General features: G+C 46.0%; 1 long non-coding RNA gene across 1 annotated transcript; it reads left to right on the top strand.

Annotated features, from left to right (window-relative positions):
* The first annotated feature begins 3,747 nt into the window (after nucleotides 1-3,747).
* LOC121269632 lies at nucleotides 3,748-8,216 on the top strand. The gene is made up of 2 exons (XR_005941380.1): nucleotides 3,748-3,815; nucleotides 5,867-8,216. It is a non-coding gene; the product is annotated as an uncharacterized LOC121269632 (long non-coding RNA).
* Nucleotides 8,217-8,437: the final 221 nt, after the last annotated feature.

An 8,437-nucleotide genomic window follows, 5' to 3' on the forward strand; every position in this document is an offset into this window, starting at 1 on the left:
GAGAACACCACCCGGGAGTTCCCTTCCAAGCCACTTACCATCCTGACTTGGAAATATAACGCCATATCTTCACTGTCACTGGGTCAAAACCCTGGAACTTCCTTCCTAACAGCACTGTAGGTGTACCTACACCACATGGACAGCAGCAGTTCAAGAAGGCAGTCCACCACCACCACCTCAAGGGCAACTGGGAATCAGCAATAAATGCTGGCCCAGCCAGCAAAGCCCATAACCCGTGAATGAATAAAAAAAATTTTTAATTCAGAGCGGGGTAGGGCTCTGGAACTAGAGACGGAAACCCTCAACTCGTTTAAACAGTGTTTGGATATGCATCTCAATGCCATAACCTGCTGTAAAAGTGGGATTAGGCTGGGAAGCTTGTTTTACGGCCAGCGCCCACACAATGGGCTATGGACCAAATGCTGGAAAAGCGGGATTAGTCTGGGAGGCTTGTTTTATAGCCAGCTCCAACAAGATGGGCCAAGTGGCCTCTTTCAGTGTCGTAAACTTTCTACAATTCTAACCCCAGATTCTCCTATCTATCCACTTTACTGAAGTCCCTCATTCCTGGGAAATTCTCGTAAATCTTTTCGGCATTCTCTCGAAAGTCTTCACATCCTTCTTAAATTGCAGTGCCCAGAATTGGACATAATATTCCAGTTGAAGCTGAACCTGTGTTTTATAAAGGTTCAGCATAACTTTCTTGCTTTTGTATTTTATGCATCTATTCATTAAGCCAGAATCCTGTTACCTTTTTAACTACTCCCTCAATTTGTCCTGCCACCTTTAACAGTTTGTGCACATATACCAGTAGGTGTCTCAACAACAACTTATTTTTATATACTGCCTTTAACGTAAAGGAACGTACCAAGGATCTTCACGGGAGCATTATAAAACACAGTATTACACTGAGCCACATAAGGATATAGTAGGTCAGATGACCAAAAGCTTGGTCAAAGAAGTGGGGTTTAAAGAGTGTCATAAAGGAGGAAAGCAAGGAGGAGAGGTGGGGAGGTGTAGGAGGAAGGTGGCAAGTGGGAGAGTGAGGGGAGGGAAGTGGCGAGTGGGAGGATCACAGGAGGGAAGCGATGAGTGAGGAGGCATCAACCTCAAGGCAGGAAGCAGTGAGCAAGAGATAAGTTGAAAGAATTACAAACTTATTAAGAGTTAATAAGTTATTAAGAATTGTTGTTATTAAGAGTTAGTAAGAGGATGTTTGGACCAGTCGATGCCACTGATCTAGTCAAACTGTTGCAGCTGGTTTTGTAGAATTATCAAAGGAAGATTGATCCCAAAGGCATTCAACACATTAAAAACACAAGAACATTTCTAGGGAGTTTGTGAAAAGTTTTGGATTTCTAGCCCAGATCCTCAAATAATGATGCAAAGGTTCCTGTGAGGTTTCCTCATGGGACATTTTAAACTTGGCATACTTCCAAATATTAGCAAACTCCAATTCACGTTTGTATGCTTTATGAGAGACAGTTTACTTTAAAAATGTTGAACGGGTTTATTAATTTGCAATTCATATACTCTTAACCTTAAAAAAAAACTGTAAGTGAAATAAATGCCAATACCTCCCCGAAAACTACCTCAACATTCATTGTCCCTGCAACAAACTCCACTCCCTAAACCAGGGCTGGGAAAACTTTTTGGCAGGAGGACCACATCTGAGTATGGAAATTGAATGTGGGGGAGAGGACAGGGGGCAGCCATAAATACTTAAGAAACAAACAATTGTAATAAAGATAAATTTTGGTATTGCATGATCCTGCATGAAAAGAGGGTGCTGACTGGTTGGCAAGTGGACCAATGCCAGGTAGGTAAGCCATATGTCCCAATGACTGATGGATTGTATCAAACAGCATGTCTCTTCAGCTGTTCGCAGCACGTAAACTACTGACCGTACTCAACTAGCACATGCTTGCAAAACTCTTCCAATTTGGTGTCCTTGGCCATTTTTTTGCTTGTAGTTACTGCTTTAAATCTCATTACCCCTTTAAGATTGTCAGTGAGGGCGGACTATTTGCAGCTGTTGACTTCCTGTGCTGTGAGCTTCCCGTGCATTTTTGGGTGTTGGCAGGCTCTCCTGCGATCGTGGCTGCCCTTGTTCTTGAACCTCCAAATCCCCAAGGCAGGAGTATTGCTTTTCTCTGCGATTCTTTCTTTTTTTCTGCAGCTCCTCTTCTTTGGAGCTTTGGCAAGCTCATACTCTAATCAGAGCCCCTTTTCTTTTAACTTAAAGCGACTACTTTTCTCGTCTGCACTGCCCTTTGTTTTTTCTTTCAGGTAACTTTCTTTTTTTCTCTCAGCAGCTTCTTCTTTACTTTGCAGTCTTTCATCTTAAACTTTTGACTCTGCCAGTGCATTTTTTACAGGTTTGGTTTTTTAAAACCATTATTTTTTACTTGCAGCTCTCTTTCAGCTGCCCCTGGATGCTGAGCCTTTGGGACCACCACCTATTCTAAAATGTAAGTACAGCTACTTTTTCTGTATTTTTGCTCACCATCTCATGAATTGTGTCACTCAGGTTCTTTCAATTTCCTATAATGGACTTCCACTCACTCTGGTGGATTCCTCAAGTTCAAAGCCTGTAGTGAAGCTTCTTCAGCTTTTTCTTCAAGCTTTCTTCTTAGGTGCATGTCTCTCTAGTTTAGCTTCAATTGCTTTTAGTTTTCCATTACGTGGGATTCTGTTCTGGGTTCATGCATTTAGCTGCCACCTTTCATGTCACCACGAATCACCATGTCAGATTATAGTACTATCTCTGACATGATATCTTGTAAAAATAACCACTGCTTCCAACCATGTTGTATTATGGTGCAAGGTGGTGTCTTAACGATGAGATCTTGAGATTTATATATTTAAACATGAACCTTTTTATTGTTAATTGTTAATTATTTACAGATCCCAGGTTACTATCATGCACGGTGCTGTTACCTCCATGCAGGCTGGTTTCAGAGTATTCTTTCTGGACTGTTCTCTTAGTCTATTACCATGTGACTCTATGCATCATAACAAAGTCAGTGCTATTCTCCAGTCCAACATTAACCCTTTCCCTGCCCAGCAGCTTTACAATAGCATGCAGACACATCATACAACAAAAATAACCCACCATCCCTGACATTTAACCTGCAGGGTGATGTAGGAAAGTCAGCAGCCCACTTGCGCACAGCATCTCCCACAAACAGCAATACAATAATGACTGGGTAACTTGTTTTAGTGATGTTGATTGAGGGATAAATATTGACCAGGACATCAGGGCTAATTACCCTGCTGTTCTTTGAAATGGTGCCATAGGATCTTTTACATCCACCTGAGAGGGCTTCTTCGTTCTGACAGGTTAAGTCAACCATCTTATTACCCTCAACTTACACGTTCACAAGCCCATCAGGCATTCACAGGAAGACACCCCACAGGCATCTCAGGTAGTACCAGTTTAAGGCACACCACACTCACTTTCACTCATACACCTTCACATCTCCATACAGGCTCATATCCTGTGTAGATTGATCCTCATCCCGTGCACTGCTCTGCTTACCATCCACACAAGGCAGGCAGCCTCATCATCTGCCTTGGCATGTGTCCTGCTCTCACACTCTCCTTTTGTCTTCTAGCAGGACAAGCTCACATACAATTGAAGGGAAAAGTGCCAGACCAGGGGTGAATTGGCCGAAATTAAGGCCCTCACTCCATATGAGGAGCGTGCCATCACGCTGGCTGGAGAGGACAGGGACCATGCATGTGGTGAAGGTGAGATGGGCAGCGCAAACCCAAGTGAGGGTGCACCAGCTCATCCCTCAGACAACCACACTGTGAGTCCATTATGCAATTTTCCAGTCACTTGCCATGCTTAAGTTATCTCTACTTTCTTTCATAGGCACCTCTGGAAAGTGCCGGAGGGCATCAACCAGCCAGGCCTTCATATCCAGCCCTGAAGAAACCTCAGAACACGAAACAGAGGAGAGCACCATTGAAGACCCGTTTCAGTGCTCACCCACACCCTCCACCAGTGCAGAAATGCACAGTTCAGTAGGATCTAGTTCTAGAGTATTCTCAGGATCACAATCTAGTGAACACAGCACACAATCTGGTCCACAGTAGGTGGAGGCAGGGACATCTGAGGTAACCAGCATTCGGAGGACTGCTTGAGGCCCGGATTCTGTTGACTCCGAGCCTAATGACGAGCCTCCAGCTCAGTCCTAACTCAGTTAGTGGAGCTTCAGCGGAGGTCGGGGAAATATCAGGAAGGGTTGTCAGCTGCTTTCCATAGATTGCAATGAACAATGGAGGAATCCATCCACATTCAATCTTTGAGTTTATAGTGCTGGCATGCCAACATACTGAGGTCAACACTGGTGGGATGGTGGCCGCCAAGGAAGCCTTGGTCCAAGACATAGGTCATGCGCTGTGCCAGGAGCTGCAGTTCATCCATGTAGACATTGGTGGCATCCATCGGTGGCTATGTGAGAGGGGGGCAGTAAAACTTGATCTCACTCCAGCTTACCCTTCTCCTCAAGGAGTTAGCTAGGGCACCCATAGGGAAGAGGACTAGCAGCTGGACACCTGAGGGCCATCCACCCAGTTGACTGCAGGAATGTGCAGCCAATCCCAATCCCCTCTTCCTCTGACCACATTACCTCCAGCTCCACAGGCCGAGGAGGGGTGCACCTGCCCCACAGCAAGTTGGGGTCCTCCAAGTCTCGGCCCTCCAGAAGACGCCTGCCAAAGTCATCACAGACAACAGGGCATTAAAGTCAGCAGGTTGCCTCAACCTCTGCTATATGTGTTGGGGACCAAGGTGGTGTTAGGAATATTAAGAAATATTGGGAGAACAACAATGGCGCAGGTGTTAACCGCATGTTATACACTTTTCACCAATATAAGTAGAACCCCATCCATTTCAATTCTTTTGTGTATGCCTCCCCTTGATGAGCTGTGTTGTTGTCCATCAGGTGTGACCCTATGGTCCTTATCCCCACTTATTGCAGATGTTGAAACCCTGCGTCTCTGGTAGACGTTGTCAGCTTCCATACCGCCACGGTGTTTGTGCACTCTCATATCATTTTGAACATCATTAATGCCTCATCCTTAATGTTAAGTCCGTTTGTTAAAGGAACCTCATCCACATGATGTGCTGGTTCATGTCATTCATTCTTGGCTGTTTAAGATTGAGGCTGAGGTGTTCACCTGTTTCACCTGCATTATTGTAAGGTGAAGGTCTCATGTCCATGGAGAGATGTGTTAAACGCATGGAGAAGGGCCATGTATCCTGACACTCCATTTACTCACTGTCATCTGGCAGGATTTCCAATTTATGAATCCATACTCGGAGCTTGTGGGCAATCCTGTCCGCTTTGTACGCTGCCGACTCTCCAAGTGCAAATCGGCTAAGCTCATAGAGAAGTGGGAGCACCTTCCCACCTTTAAAGTGCCAGAGCTCTGACTCTTGATAAGACATTTCATTTTGCCGATGCTCAACCCTACAGCCTTTAGTCTTTCTCATCTTGTAGTTGTCTGCATTGTGGCCACAAATCTCTTGTCACAATGTAGGGATGCAAAGCTGAGCCATATCTTCTGAGTAGTGTCCCCTCACCTTTACCCTTGCCGAGGTCATTGATGATAAATACAAATGGTGATGTGTTGCGGTCATTGGAGCCTTGTAGCATGCTCTGAAAGCGCATATGGTAGCTTTTGACAGTTTGGAGGGTAGCAATGGGATGCAACCCAGGATTTAATGAATCTGAGTTCTCTTATCAACAAAGCGTTACTTTGAATGCTTCATGGTGTCTTTGCGTTTTGCAGCTGGCAAGGGCCAGGGCTGGCCATGAGGGCAGACTAACTATTTGAACTTTGTGATCCTCAGGTGGTCTGAATCCATGGAATGGTCAGGAAGAATGCACGCCTTTATCCCTAACTGAGAGTGAAAGATGTCGATGTGATGGAGGAGAAGGTAGCACAGAGGACTCAGTGATTTCAAAATGGAGGTACACCTGTATTAAGTCCTCGGCTGCCTTGACCCAAGTGTGACCTTCCAGTTTCACCCTCAAGGTGACACAGAATGTGTTGTCCTGTTTTTGCAGATGGATCTCCTTGAGAAGCTTTATCAGATTGAAGGCATACAGCTATGAGTGCATTGAGGATTGTAGAGCAGCCCTTGCCTCTACCAGGTTACCATGGCAACTGGGATGCTGCAGAGACACTAGAAGAGGCAGGGTCTTCTGATGTGTGATGCCAGAACCCGTTGTCCCCGAGATTGGACTTCATCTCAACAAGGATACACGTTCCCAACACTTCATCATTCTTCAAAGGAACAGGACAACGGTTTGTAAAATGGGTCAGTACTAACTCTCAGATTGAAATGCATGGTTGCAAGGAGAGGAATAGCAATGCTGATGTTCATGTGGGCCCATGAGAGAGGACACTTGTCCAAGAGGATGCGGACTATGAGGGCCTCATGTGCACGCCTGCCTCATCTGCCCTGTGTTACGGCCTTTACCCCTGGAGCCTCGGCTTCCACAAACTCATCACCCTCATCGCTTTCAATCCTCCTCATCGGAAAAGACGTGCAGCTCCTCCATGTCAGCATCTGGCAACTCCTCCCCCCTTTGCAGCACTAGGTTGTGCAGCGGACAGCAGATCATGAAGATCTATGAGACCGTCTGGGAAGTGCACTGAAGTGCTCTGTCAAGGCATCGCAATCGCATCTTCAATATGCCAGTGCTCTGCTGTACCAGTGTTCGGGTAACGATATGAGCATCGTTATAGCTTCTCTCTGTAGGATTTTGTAGCCGCCGCACAGGTGTCATCAGCTAGGTCCTTTGCAGGTACCCTTTGTCATGAAGGAGCCAACCCTGGATTCTATGTGGTCCCTTGAAGATGTCAGGGATCTGCGATCTATTGAAGATATAAGAGTCATGGCAGCTTCCTGGATATCTTGCATAAACCTCCATGATTTATTTATTGCTGTCACAGACCAGCTGAACATTGAGCAAGTCGAAGCCTTTCCTGTTTATGTACTGGAGTGCCTGTTGCCAGGGAGCTTTGATGGCCACGTGAGTGCAGTTAATAGCACCCTGCATCTGTGGGAATCTATAAATCTTGGTAAAGCCCAGCACTCTGGCCTCCTGGCTCTCTTGATCTCCTGACGAAGTTGACATAATTGTGGGCCTTGGCAAAATGGGCATCTGTGACCTCATGTATGCATTTGTGTGTTGAAGCTTGAGCGATCCTGCACAGGTCCTCAGTGGAGCCCTGGAAAGAGCCACTTGCGTAGAAGTTCAGAGCAGCGGTGACTTTCAGAGCCACTGGCAATGGATGCCCTCCTAGTCCCTATAGTGCCAATTTCTGGAGAATGTGGCAAATGAGAGTCACCAGATCCCTGGACGTGCAAAGGTATCGGCAATACTGTCTCTCACTCATTTGCAGTTAAGACATTTGTGTTCTGTACATCCTCGGTCTTGAGAGCCGCCTATGCACAATGTTTCTGTTAGCCTCATCCTCTGCGTCTGGAGGGAGCCCTGCTGCCCCTTGCTCTTGAGGGCTTAGCTCTTCCCTTTGGTGAGCCTGGCACTGCAATCGCAATCTTCTCCACCTTCTCTCCTGCCTGTATGCGATAATGCAGGCAGCAACAAATCCAACCACCATCTTCCTAAAGTTCTCAACAAAATGAGTCAGCATGAGCCTCCAAAGCTCCAAATTCTGTACATGACTGATGTGTGACTGTGCGTTCAAAGGCTTGGATCCAGCGATGGCACCTATTCGCCACTTAAATCCTGGCATGTGCAAGGAACATTTCAAGGTGCTACCTCCCCCCCCACATGACCGATTGCGATGAGATTGTTTTGGCCAGGTGCTGGGATCCTCAAACACTGAACTGTTATACTACACTTTGTGATACTCATGAGGCCTAATGTTTATTGAGCAACTGTGATTATTTGAGGGGGGGGGTCTGAGACTTCCCATTTCTGAGCCTGCCAGCACCAAGACTGTGAGCTCCTGCTTTAAAGATGTATCTGCAGCATGTCCAGTTGCTAAAATGCACTAGACCTCATTATTGCTGTGGACAATTGGTACGCTTGGAGCAAGGGATAAAGCAAGTCGTTCTATAAGTGCCATAATGATGACTAATGACTCATCATTAATCTTGCATGAATGCGCTTCATTGCTTCACTGCCCTGATTCCTGGCGTTATCATTAAAAGACTCCTAACATTTCTCAGGTGTGCATATCTCCTCATTTGGCACCACACAGTTCAGTATGGTGCCCTTTAATCAACCCTCCCAGTGCACTGCATCATTGCTCCAAATGGCCATCTGAACCCTGATTAGCTTAGTTTAATTTTGTGCTGTGCCATCTCTTCAGGTTGCAAGATGGTGGTACTAAGGGCTCACCACTAGACCAGCTTGGACCCTCCCTTGTGTGACTGTGATAATCC

This window comes from Carcharodon carcharias, chromosome 2 (assembly GCF_017639515.1).
Source record: "Carcharodon carcharias isolate sCarCar2 chromosome 2, sCarCar2.pri, whole genome shotgun sequence".
In the NCBI taxonomy this organism is placed as follows: domain Eukaryota; kingdom Metazoa; phylum Chordata; class Chondrichthyes; order Lamniformes; family Lamnidae; genus Carcharodon; species Carcharodon carcharias.